Genomic DNA, 15,513 nt, shown 5'->3' on the forward strand with positions numbered 1-15,513 from the left:
GACTTTAACATAATTTAATATGTAATACGTCTTTAGACCAAAATAAAAGAAAATATTTAGCAGGTTGTTAACTACCATATAAAAAGAAGATGTGGTATGATTGCCAATGAGACAACTATCCACAAAAGACCAAAATGACACAGACATTAACAACTATAGGTCACCGTACGGCCTTCAACAATGAGCAAAGCCCATACCGCATAGTCAGCTATAATAGGCCCCGATAAGACAATGAAAAACAATTCAAACGAGAAAACTAACGGCCTTATTTATGTAAAAAAATTAACGAAAAACAAATATGTAACACATAAACAAACCATGTTATGTGAAAAGTTATAGAAAAATAAATAATAGCAAAAAATGCCTAAACATTTTAATCTTACTTTATATCCAGTTCTCATTTATATTGACATATCAGTGAAAATTTGTCAATGCATCTGATCTCGCTACCTTCTTGATTTATATTGATATAAATGTGTGTTAAAATGGTTCTACAATTTTCCCATCTTTAGATAGATTATAAAACAAATAGTATGAAATTCAAAACAGTGTAGCTGTGGCCATTGATTGACCCATCAAAATCATCCATTGACTGGGACAATTTACGTGAACGTTTGTCTGTAACAACCACTGTTCATGACGTACCTACGATAGACATTTAAACTGTGGGGTCAACAAAGGTTTCTTAACGCCTTTAATTATAAAATAATTCGAAAAATTAATCAGGAATAACCTTTGTGTTTTGATTTATATAATTGATATAAATCAAAATATCGTGTTATTTCTGATTAATTTTTCGAATTACTTTATTTAGGTGTTGAGAACCTTTGGTGACCCCATAGTTTAAGTGTCTTTAAAAGTACATAGTGAGCATTGGTCGTTACATACAAACGTTCACCTAAATTGTCCCAGTCAATGAATGATTTTAATGTGTCAATCAATGGCCACAGCTACACTGTTTTGAATTTCATACTATAAAGAAACGCCATAAAGAAATTCAGTTAGATTAAACTATATTGAATTCTTACACATGTTACAATATTACATTTATTTTATTTAATATGTTATTAGCTGACAATTTTTCTAGTTACAGTAAATCCCAAAATGAGATTCGAACGTTTGCGATTTTCTTAAAGTCCAAATCATTTTACTTGAATTCAAAATATTTTTTTTTAAATTATAGAATTCCAATGCAATGTTTTGTACAGTGATAAAGATTCCAGATAACGTCAACTACATATAAAATGATAATAAGATGAAATTCTCCAAACAACAATATTCGAACACAGTTTAATATGGTTACACACTTGAAAAATGTCATCCATTCTCTTGCATCCTCGTATTTGACGGATTTTCCGAATACTTTTAAAAAGGAAATTATCAAATGAGCTATCATCACAATTTGTAGAAACATTTCCATGGATTGACATGTAGAAGCATCATTCCTGTCTGTAGTTTCAGTAACTTTAAATACCAAGATATCGCAAAAATATCCAAGAAAGATTCGTATAAAATACCGGTATCCAAAGTTATGAACACTTGATAGTCCAAGTTTAGAGACTCCTTTCATAACATAATCTTCGCTAACATCGTTCTCTCTTTTCTGAGAAATCTTCCCGTCTGTTTTCTTGTCATTTGTTACTGGCGTGTTGTCATTTGTTACTTGCTTTTTGCCATTTGTTTCTTGCTTCTTGTCATTTGTTACTTGCTTCTTGCCATTTTTCACTTTCCCATTTGCTTGGTTTGGCTTAATCTCTGATGATTTAGGCTTTTTACCAGTAGACCTCTTTCCCATCTTTTCAAAAAGGATATTTGTCTTTCCGATTGTAGATTTTTATATACCAAAATTGTTGCATAATTTTTAAAATTAAATTGGAATTTTGCTTATTCAATTACTGGTAGTTCCCAATTAGAATATTACCAGTTGCATAAATATTAAATATAACTTGTATTTGTTATTGTTTGTTACTTGGATTTTTTTTTATCTACACATGAATTCACATATAGATATATTTTCGAATTCGAAAAGTATTTTTTAAAGTTCTTAAAATAATTTCAATAGTGACGTTACGTCTTTAAATAATTACAAGTCAATTATTCTTACCATAGATTTTTTAAAAATCGTGTTTTTATAACCATAATAGTTAAATATAACTCCAATACCTTCACGACTCGTTGGCTATTCAAAGTAATATAGCTGGTAAAAATATACTTCCTTTATAAAGTCATAAGTATTATAGAGACTATGTCAGGAATGTTATTTTGTTTTGTATAAAATTGGAATTAAACAAATTGTATTTCATAAGATGCTTGCCAAAATATAACCTAAAACATAGTAAATACATTTTACAAAGTTGAATAGGAAATCAACACTAAATTAAAAGTCAAAAAACAAAAATATCGAACTCCAACGGAAATTCGAAACAGGAAGTTCCTTATAAATTGGCAAATCAAAAGCTCAAACACAAGTTGTTTTTATAACGGCACGGCCATGTCGCCTTCAGCGTCGTCGGATTTATTTTTTTGTATAAGTGTATAGACCCCTTTGACATTATACCACAAGGTTTTATGCCACAAAAGGAAGATTCAGATTGTTTTTTTTTTTTTTTGGTTATTGTTCTAACATTGAAAGAATTATTAATAAACGACCAAAAACAAGGATTTTCTGGTTTCCAGACAATAGCTTGAGTATAATTCAATGGATTTCTATGAAATTGTACCACAAGGAGATATACCAAAACAGCAAGGATAAGGTTGATTTGGAGGGTTTTCGCCGTTTAGGAATTAGGGTCTAAATTATCAAACGTGTTGTTTTCAATTTTTTAAACCAAACTTGGCAACAATCATCAATAGGCTATTTGATTTTAAAAATGTGCCTGATGACCCAGCCTGCCAACCAAGATGGCCGTCATGGCCAAAAATAGAACAAAGAGGTAAAATGCAGTTTTTGGCTTATATCTTAAACTAAAGCATTTAGAGCAAATCTGACATCGGGGTAAAAATGTTCATCAGGTCAAGATCTATCTGCCGTGAAATTTTCAGATAATTCCAACAAACCGTTGTTGAGTTGCTGTCCCTGAATTGGAAATTTTGCAGTTTTTAGTTATTATCTTGAATATTATTATAGATAGAGATAAACTATAAGCAGCGATAATGTTCAGCAAAGCAAGATCTACACATAAGTAAGCATGACCAAAATTGTCAGTTGACCCCTTAATGAGTTATTGCCCTTTATAGTAAATATTTAACAATTTCCGTAAATTTTTGAAGTCTTATTATACCAAATCTAACTGCGTGTTTACATTTTGGGCCCCGTTTTTAAATTGTTTCATTTTGAGATCAAAAGGGTCAAAGCTAATCGTTCTGTCTGGTTCTTCGATTTGTGGCTTCTTTTTTTTTTACTGTTGATAGAAATTTTTAATTGTGGGCCCCGTTTTCAAATTGGTCGACAATAAGGTCCAACGGGTCCAAATCTAATCTTCGTCGTTTACATATCTAAATTGACACGTTATGCTCGTGTATGTTCACACTATAATGATTTCATATTATACAGGAGTGTGCTCCTTACGTAGAAACTGCTCAAACAGAATTATGCGAATTATGGAAAGATTACCTTGACACTTCGTAACATTTATGGAAACTATCAAGCATTTGGTGATCTATACGATGTGTCTGTGTCTAAACTAACAAATGACACTCTTACCACGTCTCAGATTCATTTTTAACATCTTTGTCGTCTGTCAGCTAAGTACCAAATATGACCTATTCCCCAATATGATTGTTATACCGAGTGTGAATTTTCATTGCTTAAACGACGTGTCTCTGTATTTTGTACATCAAACATTCATTTATTTCTTTTTGAATGTTTCTGTTATGGGTTAATTTGGATAATGTGTCATGTCTTATTGTTTGTAGTTCAAACACATTGTGTAGTTATAACTGTCATATTCCTGACTTGGTACAGGCATTTTCTTATTTTAAAATTGTCTTTCAATAGTTATCAAAGGTACCAGGATTATAATTTAATACGCCAAACGGGCGTTTGTCTACATAAGACTCATCAATGACGCTCAGATCAAAATAGTTGTAAAACCCAACAAGTACAAAGTTGAAGAGCATTGCGGACCCAAAATTCCAAAAAAAGTGGTGCAAAATACAGCTTACGTAATCAATTCCTGGGATAAGAAAATCCTTAGTTTTTCAAAAAATTCATAGTTTTGTAAACAGGAAATTTATGAAATTGACCATATAATTGATAATCAATACCATCATTGTCATGAAAAAATTTTGGGCGAGTATTGTTGAAATAATTGTATAAAGATAAAGATTACATGTAAGATATGTAGGCGCGGGAAGCAAGTCATTTCGTACCTCTGCCATTTCGTACCCAATATTTACCATTTGTACCCACGGTAATATCCATTTCGTACCCAATGGGTCAAATGCATCTACCATTTCGTACCTCATGGACTTAATACATGTAAGCTATTTCGTATCATATTTTTGTATAGTTTTTTTTTTATGTTTTTAACGGGTTTTTTTAAATATAACATATCAAATAAAATTATGCATCTAGACGTAACAATGTTATATTAAAAGACCGATGATTGGTTTAATTAAGCGGCACTGGGAAACTTTAATAGTTATAATTACATTTTGTTGATCTTAATTAATTGTTAAACTCTTAAAGTATGGGGTTAATTAACCAACAAAGAAATAATCATCTGCTACTGTTTTTATAGTAATTAATAGGTGTATTTGTCAGGAAATGCAGTGAAAAGGGGCACAAGCTGACTTTTACTCAAAAAGGAAGCCATGAATCAAAGTGTTTGCAACTTCCGCGAGGTACAAAATGGTATTACATATAAATCTTCCATGAGGTACGAAATGGCATACATATTAATCTTCAATGAGGTACGAAATGGTACTACATGTTAATATTCCATGAGGTACGAAATGGTCAAGGTACGAAATGGCCAGGGTACGAAATGGTTAGGGTACGAAATGACTATAAATCGTAGGCGCGTTACTGTTGGGATCCTGTGGTGTCTGTCGCTTGCTTGTATTTCTGTCACGTAGTGTGGTCATATTTTTTAAACATTGTCATAAAGTGGGAGGTTTGACTAACCATTAAACCAGGTTCAACTCATCACTTTTTTTGTTAAAATGTCCTGTACCAAGTCAGGAATATGGTAGTTGTTATCAAATAGTTCGTTTCTATGTATGTTGGCGTTTGTTTTTTGTTGCACTCCAGTGTTCCTGTTGTTCCTTTGTTTTCCTCTTATATTTGATGTTTTTCCCTCGGTTTTAGTTTTTTAACTCGGATTTGTTTTCTCTCAATCGATTGACGACTTTTGAACACAGGAATAATACTGTTGCCTCCGTTCATTCATAAAAAAATAAATGATTGAGGTTCTTCGATATATGGATTATTATCGTGGTTAGAGATTTTTTAGTTGGGGCCCCGTTTCTAAATAGGTCCACAATAACGTTAAAAGGGTCCAAAACTAAATTTTTGTCAGTTGTCATCAAAATTTAATGATTGAGGTTCTTTGATATGTGAATTTTTACTGTGGTTCGAGATTTTTAAAGGAAGTATACCATCAAAATCAGCCAATTAGTTACATTCAACTATTATGTTTTAGTAAAAACACGGTTTTTAAAAAATCTGTGATAAGAATAATTATTGTAATTATTTAAACGAAACAATATGAATTGAAAACATACTGATACTTAAAAGTTAATGTATGAAACAAGAGTACACACACTGAAATATCTCGCCTTCTTTACTCATTGATATTATGTTGATACTCCTAAATATAAAGCTTTATTACGACTGTCACATAAACTTAACATGAACCATGAAAATGAGGTCAAGGTCAGTTGAACCATATGTCAGGCAGACATGTACAGCTAACAATGCTTCCATACAACAAATATAGTTGACCTATTGCTTATAGTTTAAGAAAATAGACCAAAACACAAAAACTTAACACTGAGCAATGAACCGTGAAAACCAGGTCAAGGTCAAATAAAACCTGCACGACTGACATATAGATCATAAAATATTTCCATACACCAAATATAGTTGACCTATGACATATAGTATTAGATAAAAAGACCAAAACTCAAAAACTTAACTTTGACCACTGAACCATGAAAATGAGGTCAAGGTCAGATGACATCTCCCCGCTAGACATGTACACCTTACAATCATTCCATACAACAAATATAGTAAACCTATTGCATAAAGTATGAGAAAAACAGACCAAAACACAAAAACTTAACTATAACCACTGAACCATGAAAATGAGGACAAGGTCAGATGACATCTGCCCGCTAGACATGTACACCTTACAATCATTCCATACAACAAATATAGTAGACCTATTGCATAAAGTATGAGAAAAACAGACCAAAACACAAAACTTAACTATAACCACTGAACCATGAAAATGAGGTCAAGGTCAGATGACACCTGCCAGTTGGACATGTACACCTTACAGTCCTTCCATACACCGAATATACTAGACCTATTGATTATAGTATCTGAGATATGGACTTGACCACCAAAACTTAACCTTGTTCACTGATCCATGGAATGAGGTTGAGGACAAGTGAAAACTGTCTGACGGGCATGAGGACCTTGCAAGGTACGCACATACTAAATATAGTTATCCTATTACTTACAGTAAGAGAGAATTTAACATTACAAAAAATCTGAACTTTTTTTTCAAGTGGTCACTGAACCATGAAAATGAGGTCAAGGACAATTGACATGTGACTGACGGAAATTTCGTAACATGAGGCATCTATATACAAAATATGAATATCCAGGTCTTCCACCTTTTAAAATATATAGCTTTTAAGAAGAGAGCTAACACCGCCGCCGCCTCCGCCGGATCACTATCCCTATGTCGAGCTTTCTGCAACAAAAGTTGCAGGCTCGATAATAAAACCACAGACAGACAGTTGTAAGCGATGAAAAATTGGATGACAAAATAAATATTTCTCAAAAGAAGAGAATTAATTTCAAAACCAGACGTTACGATCTGATATTGGCCATTTTACTTGCTTGTTTTTCTAGCACCCATATTTTAGGAGAAACAGGAGTAACAGCAAAAACTGAACAACTCGCAGTAGATCAAATAGTATGCTTAAGTTGAGCATGTATATACATATTTTCTACTGAACTCTAAGCAATAGAAAGGCTCAATACACGGTGTATTATCTCTTGATTTCAAATGTTTCTGTTTTGCTCTACGACTTCTTACTTTCTGCAATCATGTTGGCTAAAGAATATATCATTTAATCTGTTGTTTGTAAGTTGTTGGCCCTTAATATTCAGCTTTGAGCGATCCAGAAAAGCGCTTCGGTCGTAACTTTTAACGTTATATTTTCATTTTTATCGGTTGTATGACGATCATAATTATATTGGCTTGTATCAATGATTTTAGTTAATATTTTTTTGGTACGGTAAGAATACTGAATGCATGGTGTCCCAATTAAGGTTGTGCTAGTCTACAATGTGGGAGGTTTTTTGATATATATATTTATCTTAGATGCTTATAAAAAATTAACAAGATTGTTATTGGCAGGAAATGGCCACAGCATTTATTAACTGATATGATATATGTACTATTATATGAAATGCAATTTATGATACATGTAGATATATGATATATGAACTAAAATTAACTGATAAAAATGCATATGTGTCTTTGAAAATGTTATATGATGATCGCCGAATATGTTTGAGGTGGCAGACCATATATGAAAAGGGGAAGTTCAAGATAAGCTATTAACCCTAGAAATCAGAGGCTAATGCTATCATACGATAACAATAAGTCTGTAAACTGCAAATATGTTATCTAAGCGCAGCGAAATCTGCCAAATTGGCGGTGCTGCGACAATTTTAGCCTACAATTAAAATTTTCACAGAACCGTCAACCACCAATAAAATTGGGGAGAGCTGCGCATAGCTGTGCCATTTCAAGCAAAAGTTGATTAAAATAATTTTATAAATGGATATGCCATTATATGGTATAAATTGTAAAATAACAAGCAACTAACTGCATTATTTATAAAACAGTCTCAATAACGTCAATGTTTAACTGTTCACTAAGATCATATATAGGCATTTATTACTGACAATGAGTCAACTATAAAAATTCAAAGCATGGAATAGTCGTCTGGAAAAGTAATGCCCCCGTGCTACTAGAAATAATTGTTTCTAGGGCTCCCTGTATTAAGTTCTGAAAAAAAAATATTTTTGTTAAAAGCACCCCATCTTCTGCTAGAAACTCGTGTTTAGCTTTTATGTAAGGCTATTGAATGTAACATCATCCATGCTTTGTCATGTGGACACCAATAGAGCTGTTTAACCGACGCCTGCACTTGACCATACATTACAATTCCCTTTGTTTAATACCGCCATTGCAGTCTTAGCAAAAACTCGAGACCAAATCAAAGTCGTATCAGGCAATTCAGTATGTAACATTGACATAAATTTAACAAGCTGATAATGTAGGTAACCTTGTTTGATATATTATATATATTCTTCCCCAATTTGCACTATAATATAGCTGGGAGTATCTTAAAATCTTCGCATTATACTAATGCGATTCTTCATCTTGGATAGAGTTAATCCACCGGTAAAAAACCTGCCATCAAATTTTCACTCCCAACCTATTCAAAGACTTCAAAGCCAAATAAGCTCCTCCCGGTCGTTGTCTTGCTTCCACAATCACATTCTTAATAATGATAAATTGACGACATAACAATCCAAACCCTTATAGGAGAATCAGCAATATACAAATAATTAAACTGTGATTCGTATATGTAACACAAATATGCACCCACTTTCAAACGACCTAAATCTTTTTACTGGATAATCCATCAACGACACAAGCTGTCTCCATATATGGATATAGGAAGTTGTGGTATGAGTGCCAATGAGACAACTCTCCATCCAAGTCTCAATTTATAGAAGTAAACCATTATAGGTCCATACCTATTTTGAATGAGTTCGACGAACAACGAGAATGTTAAATACCTAAAGCATACAGATATTTTGAGCATTGCAGAAAATTGGTATTTAGTCAAACTAGCTAACCATCAAAAGAAAAAATAGCGGTCCTCCTACTACAAGTCTATCTCGCAAAAAGCAAAGCAATAAAACACCTGGAAGTATACATTTGTCTAATTGCTCAGGAATGTGTATCGTTACCCTCTACCAAACGGATCGGTCTTAGATGAAACCAATTAAATGTATACATATTTCTTGTTAATTTTGACATCATTCTTGTTTAAAGCCTGATTTGTAGAATATGCATTGCTCATATTTTGAACTGTCAACTCCCCAACCATAAAAAGATCATGAAAAGCAAATGAAAACACCGCCTGAATAGCATAGCTTTGCATGCAGAACTTCATATACCTGACAATATTGACAAAATAAGACGAAATATCTCTCTTAAAAAGTCAGTCTAGTGTCCACCTAAGGCAACCTTGAACGCTTAAGACCATCGCTTGCGATACATTTTGAGTATAGTCTTCATAATAATTTAGCTTATTGTAGATTATTAAGCCTGATCAATGTGTACGAATTAATTGTTGAATGAGCAAATCCTAATTATATATGTATATGCAATAAAAGCAATAATGTCCTGCAAGGACGCAAGTCATACTTTTGCAAGACCGAAATCTTTCCTGAAACTGTTTAACAAATTTAAAGCCCGGGTTTACAACTTTGCTGTACTAGTAGCTATTGAATTGTTAAATTGAAAGTCTATTCCAACCAGTTTCGAAATGACCATGTGAAAGTCCAATTGGAATGTCTGATATAATGTGCTTCCGGGGCCAATATACGGGAACGGATCACCCGAAAACGAGACAAAGAATCTGCACTTACATTACTTGAGCCTGGAATATGCAACGCTCGTATATGAATACATTTACTCATTAATAACAATACTAGAGGACGAATTAACATCCTTACCAACTTCGATTTTTATATTCGCTTGTTAATTATCAAATCAAGTGCTTGGTTTAATCTATTCCTGATAAAAAAAAATTGTTGCTAAATTGAGAGGATAAAATTAACATTTTACAAAAATTTAACCAGATTAAGCATCCGATCCCAGCTCTTGATTAATTTATTTTCACATGATAATACGGTTTTCCGTGCTTAAGACGTTAAATTTATTTGCGGTAATTTAAAAACTTAACCTTCATATTGTAACCTTAAGCCAAATGTAGCCCCTCAAGCCGGAGCTAGGCATCTACACTATTTGTATATACGTTCTTTTATTTTTTATCTTTTAATTCAGTTGTGTTTAATGGAGCCATCCTTTATCCCATGATACATCAGTTTGGACTCGAGTCAGTACAATCTAAATTCTATACAAAATTAAACAAAGAAAAATATCACAAAAAATTCTCAACTTGATATCTCTTAAGAATCAACTGTAATTGCATTTTGCTAAAAATTCACTTCATATATTGCCCAGTATACGAGTTCATTTTGATGGGATACTGCAACGAGTTGCTTACACGTGCATGAAATCTCGGTCTAAACTGAGGCCTAGGTTGCTTAAATCTTACATTTTCGCCTGCATTAATAGGAAAACACTCTTGTCTGGGACACTGAATCATAAGTGGATGATGATCAAAGCATCTTAAACAAGAATGAGTATAAGTGCTCACATGATTGATTCACGCATGAACATTGGTAATTGAATGCGTAACATTTAAAGAACCCCGTGCTTATTGCCATTACCAATATCAGACGGAGGATACATATTTAGCAGTCATAAGTCAAGGTCAACAACAGACCCAAAACCATCGGAATCTTGCGAGATTCTGAGACAAAATTATTCATCATACAAAATGTACGACTTCCACCCTAGTGCGCACCGCTTCAGTGGCGGATCCAGAACTTTTCCTAAGGGGGGGGGTGCGCTGACTGACCTAAGGGGGGGGGGGGGGCGCTCCAGTCATGCTTCAATGATTCCCTATATAATCAACCAAATTTTTCCCACGAAAGGGGGGGCGGGCCCCCCCCCTCCCTGGATCCGCCTATGCGCTTAGTGCCTAGCCAAGTAAATCTTGATAAACAGTCGAGTGAGCAGTTCAATATATACTAATATTGACTGAAAACGCATCTGTCCAGTTATCTATGGTGTAAAATTATGTGTTGTTGCTGTCTTGGTTGTATTTCTGGAGGGTTGGGAGTAACTGACTATATTTTCGGATATACTGAGCCGATCTTTTCGGGTACAACTGTGCCGACAGCACTTTCCAAATGATACCCTGTTCTAACCAGAAAACATTGAAAAACATACCCTGCTCTAGACATGCTCAGAATTTGAAAATGTTTACCCTGTTCTGGACACGCTCAGAAAATGTATACCTTGTTCTAGACAGAGACCTTTATGTTCTAGACTAGTTCAGAAATATAAGGACTTTCACCGATCATTTTATCAATGTAAGCAACAGACATACTTGTGTCCATATCCAGTATCCATACTGTTTGTTTTTAATTCGATTGTTAAAAATAAACCTGTTCTCGACAGCAGGGCATGAAAAAGTAACCCCGCGTTCTAATCAGCAAGACATGAAAAAGGGACTCTGATCTAACCAACAGGACATAAAAAGCTACCCGGTTTTTGCAGCACATTCGTACCACTAAAATTAAGAAAGTACACCCGGGGGGTTTGTATCAAAAGTTTCTGTGAAATAATGACTTTCTGGTTATCCCCAGAAGAAGCCTGTAAAGGAACTAATATAAAGACCAGGTCAACATATTCTCTTGTAATTTTAAAATTTTTGTCGAAAACTTAGGCAGCAACCATTTGATTTTCTGGGGGGGGGGGGGGGTATGGTTTTTTTGGAAAAAAAAGTTTGTTTCCAGTTTTTGGAGAAAAAAATAATTTGTTTTTGATTCTGAGAGAAAAAAAAATGTTTGTTTCACCCTCAGCTGCCACTATATGTAAAGCTAAAATTGAGAGAAAAAAATTGTTTTCGACTTGTCACGAAAAAAATATAGTTTTTCGCCAAATGCGAAAAATAAAGTTTGTACAGAAAAAAAACCCATAGGTTCCTTTAGGCGACACCCTCTTCCTACCAGATACCCTAAGCATTTTAAACTGAAAAAGATAAGCTGTGATAAATTATGTAAATATGTATATGAACATATAAGATTTAAAACAATGCAAAACATACAAAAGAAAAACACACAAAAAAAAAACCAAACACATCTGCTGATTATGCTGTGGCCGATCGTGTCTCAAAGCACGAGAAATAATTAATTTAACATTTTGCCCATCCATCATGTCCATTGTAAAACAAACAATTTTTTTTTATTCTGTATACAATAATGCAGCCATCTTAACAATTTAACGCGAGTCTCTAATCATCCAAAATAATGCTAAATTTAGATTATAATAAATGAGAAGTTTGTTCGAAATTGAAACTAATTCAAATTGTCAAAATTGCATATCGGAAATAAAATTTAGAAATAATTCGATGTAGATATAAACTATTTTTCTCGGAACGACGACAAATCCTGACCATGCCGTCTGCTAAGCACCTGCTAAGCATCATAATTTCGTCATGATCCTTCGACAATTGTAACCATTGAATCAAAATAAACGACAAATAAATCCTTGATAAATATTATTTGAAACAGTTTTGAAAAAATAAGGTTTTTAACAACTTATGTGTCAGATTGGCGTAGATTTTTATGAAGATAAATCTATGGCTTAAAAAGCGTCTGCTTTTCCAAAATGTCGACGTCAAAAGGAGGATTATTGGTAAATCAATCACTTGCAAAGATCAATTATCCAACTAAAAACCAAATACTATTAACTGACGAAGTAGTATAACGACGGACACAGTGGTATGAGCACTACCGATAACTGATTTAAAATTTAGATTTTAAATCCTAGTATCTTATTTACGCTGAAATTAAGAGTACTAAGACCAAATATTAGTAGATTGGAGCCAAGATACTGTTACAAGGTATCTATATAAACTCATCATAGATGGATACCGGGATATAAATTTTGCCGGTTTTTGCGCCCGGCAGACACGCGTTTCGTCTACAAAAGACTTCTCAGTGACCGGCTCGATTTAAATCAAGTTAAAAAGGCAAATGAAGTCAAATAAAATTAAAAAGGCCAAATAAATTAAACGTTTATATCAAACTTATAGCTCTAGTTTTGTAAAAGTTGAAACCATTCATATCATATATAAACGTGTACCATAAACATTATTTTCAGCATTCATATGTATGTAATAGTTGCCGCTGTACTACATTAAGCGCCAATCTATCTATTTGTAGGTGTCGGCATTTTGAAAATTGAAAATTCTTTTCAAATTAAAGTTTATATCAGCGATATACTTAATAAAATTGTTAGCGCTTCGACAAAACAACAACACCCCACTTTTACAGTTAAATGGTTGCTCCCTTATAGACAACGTTTGGACTGGTTATCATATATGCGTACATGTAGCTCCATTATGGATCCTAGATCAACCACTGTTTTTAAATAGTAGATAAAAGGAAAGGGATTTTTTTGTATTAAGGGATATTATTGTACCGTATTTGCATTTTGTTATTTGAACATTTTTAAGTTATCGTACGACAATCGACTTTTAGCAAACTAAAAGAACACAGGTACATCCAGTCAGAATTGGGCGTGTGTGTAAAGAGAAGCCACGGTGTCAGCTGCATGATGGATTTTTCCATTTTTGGCCATACACCAATGTTGCTCTCGAAAAACCAGTACAATGTAAAACGCTGAATTTTAAGTAAAGAATTCAACTACGGAACGCTGAAAACTGAAATTTGAAAGTCAAGAAAAATACGAACCGAAAACAAATTGAAGAGTTGTTTGGCCAAAGTGAAGTTAAAACATATCAAAATCCATCTATAAGGGCGACTTTGTCCGAGGGAGTTGAATCTTAAGTTTCTTCGTAATTTGTACGTATACGTATATGTGACGCATATTTCATGTATGTTCCGGAACAAGTTAGCAATAAATACAACAGGGAGAGAGTGTGCATAATGAAGACATAACCTTTCAATCAGTTTAATTGAGGTCTGGAGCTGGCGTATGGCAGTAACTGATAGCTTTATACATAGTAGTCCTTTGTTAATTTATTATCATTGTCATTTTGATTAGTTTCGTTTGTTTCCTATTCTGATATAGGACTTGTATTTCCTTTTCAAGTGCGTTTTACTGTTCGTAATACTGTGTGTTATTCATTCTTTATTGGCTAGAAGTATAGAGGAGGGTTGTGATCTCACGAAACATGTTTAACACCGTCGCATTTGTGCGCCTGTCCCAATTCAGGAGCCTCTGTCCTTTTGAGTCTTGTATGATTTTAGTTTTAGTTCATTGTTATATTTCGAAGTTTAGTATGACGTCTATAACCACTGAACCAGTACAATTTTTTGTCTAGGGGTCAACTTTTTTGTCTAGGGGCCAACTGAAGCGCGCCTAGCACAACGTTCATTGCGACGCTATACATTAAGTATTCCTTCCGTGTTATTTGTTGGAAATGAAATAAATCATAAAAGGCAATATATTATCGTCATGCAATCGATAAAAAAGAAAACAAAACGTTTAAAGTTGCATGCGACCGAAGCGCTTTTTCTGGATCTACCTTCATCAGGAACGTCAAAAAGGAGAATAATACTATTTGGTTTACTGCGAGTTTGGTCAGTTTTCACTGTTACTTCTAAATGTTGGACACTGGGAACACCAAATAGCTCTGAATAATTTATCTCAAACGCTAACCTTATATAAGAGATTTAAATCAACTTATCTAATTCCGGTTTAAATAGGTTTAACAAATTTTTTTTTGATAGATGCACAACCTTAAAATTTCAGGATACTGTTACCCCATGTGTTGTCTAATATGTTTTATATAAAAAAGGCTTCTTCTTTCCATTATTTATTTTGTAATTAAAAATGATTTGATATATTTCGTACTATTTATTTATAACTAAGAATGATTGTTATCAGAGCCGTGTTTACATCAGTATTTACAGGTACCCCTCTTTTCGCCCCTTTTCTATTTTTGATATTTTAATCAAAAATTTAAAAAATCAAACTTTCAAAAAGTGACATAATCAAACTTGCACGTTAGGTTTAGTATTTTAGAAGTTTGCTCAAATTCCTTAACTATCAAATTTATAAACGATATTTAGAATTTTAATATTTTAATAATTTGGTTAAAATTTCAAAATTTCAAAACTTTTCCACAATTTGAAATTTTGATATTTTAAAACTTTGATCAAAATTCCAAATATCTAAAGTTTCAAAACTTTTTAAAACTTTGAATTGATAAGTGTTACACGGACCTATTCGATATCACAATCTTGTCAACACATTCACAAAATTACTAAATCGATTCAAATTTTGTAATTATAAATCACTGAACCACTAACGGGGGGATTGTGCTTGATTTTCATATAATAGACATAATTTTTAATTAAAATGT

The sequence above is a fragment of the Mytilus galloprovincialis genome, chromosome 3 (genome assembly GCF_965363235.1).
Source record: "Mytilus galloprovincialis chromosome 3, xbMytGall1.hap1.1, whole genome shotgun sequence".
Lineage (NCBI taxonomy): Eukaryota > Metazoa > Mollusca > Bivalvia > Mytilida > Mytilidae > Mytilus > Mytilus galloprovincialis.